Source organism: Papaver somniferum, chromosome 8 (assembly GCF_003573695.1).
Source record: "Papaver somniferum cultivar HN1 chromosome 8, ASM357369v1, whole genome shotgun sequence".
Lineage (NCBI taxonomy): Eukaryota > Viridiplantae > Streptophyta > Magnoliopsida > Ranunculales > Papaveraceae > Papaver > Papaver somniferum.
Window position 1 is genome coordinate 54070265 of NC_039365.1, and position 1694 is coordinate 54071958.

A 1694-nucleotide genomic window follows, 5' to 3' on the forward strand; every position below is an offset into this window, starting at 1 on the left:
GAACTGGTTTCGCCACGATCTCCCACTTTCCCACTCTTTCACTCAAGAAACCGTCACACTTACAGGGATCAAGGTGTTCACAACTCTGACAATATAAATAAGTCTCTGAATCCATGATTGCAAAAAAAAAAAAAAACAGACAACGAATGATCACCAGCTATCAGCAATTGTCTACACAGAATTTCTCGAGCAACTACTCTCAAGAATTCATCAATCTATCAGAACTTACTCGAACTCATCAGTTCACCAAAAATTGCAGAAACCTACAATACATCCACAATCCTTGAACATCACTGATCCCACACAATTCTCAGCTTCCCTCCTACATATCAACCCATCTCCCTCTTTGCGACCGAATTGACTCTGGAACGGCCATTGAATTGGTTTAGGCCGGAGTCCTACAGATTGATCTCTCGAATCTAAGCACTCCATTTGCAGTGCATCTGTGTGAGGTTAAGCAGTTTTCTCGGTTGAGGAGTCTCGACAACACGCTCGTATCTTCACTTCCCTAAAAAACCAGCGACTCGTTTTCCGCCATCTACAGCAGGCCATGCATTAGTGAATAATGCTGGTGCAAGATGAAATTCATAGAATATTTGGGATTGTTGCTACCTGCACCATTTTGAGTAAATTTTATATACACAGATATATTTAATTGTGTTAGATCATTGCTCGGTCGAACTCGCATGCGTTGATATCTCAAGCATGTTTGTGAATGTTAGTGATCAAAACTATAAGTCTTGATTTCTAGTCTATTATAGCTAAGTCTCGGACTAGGATAGAAAGTGTAGTTGACCTCAAGGACTTCATGGCGATTCATCATACAAGTAGAATAACTACTCAAGGAACCGGTGGAACTTCTCGACAAAAAGGTATGTGAAGACTTGAACTTATCTGTCACTCAAAAGTCTATCTACTCTATCTCCTACTCTTTGAGACAAGAAGTCGTATGTTATATATATAGACTTGGATTATACACATTTGGTATTTATAGCCGAGTATACCTCGCCTATCTATATATTAAAATATGTGTTGGTAAGCTTTTCGCTTCGATCAAGTTTATCTTTACCTAATATGTTTCAATCATCTTGAAAATTGCTTTGACGATAAATGGTGTAACAACTGTATAACGTCCTCTAAGAATGTTTCAATGATTGAAATGAGAGTTTAGATTACACAAACAATGATGGACATATTGTTGTGGAAACACATATACACATAAGTCCTATTCCTTGAACCGAAGTTTGCGAACTTTGTTGATCAAGAGAAACCGGAAGAATGGCTTGTTGCCAAGTCCGCGAACTGCCGAACTTCTCATCCCGAGAAATTCTGCTGGAGTTGAAAAACTAGATGCGTCCGCGAACCGGTGGAAGGTCTTTTGCCGAGATTTTCTGCTGGATTTTGTAAACTCTGCCGGTTGCTTAAGTCCGCGAACCTAGTGTGCGAACTTAAGAAGGTTATATATCTAAAGATGATTTTTGAACTTAAACTTAAAAAGACTAAGGAATGCAGTTTGCAAACCGTGTCTATAAAAGTTCATGAACCGATTCAAGTGAATCAAATCATCTTTGCTTCAATTGTGTCTTGTGTAGTACATGAGATTTCCTTGCAACTGAACAACTCTCTAACTAGTTCATTTGAAGTCATTTAAACTAATTATGGTGAAGAAGAACATGGTTGATATGAGATGCTTA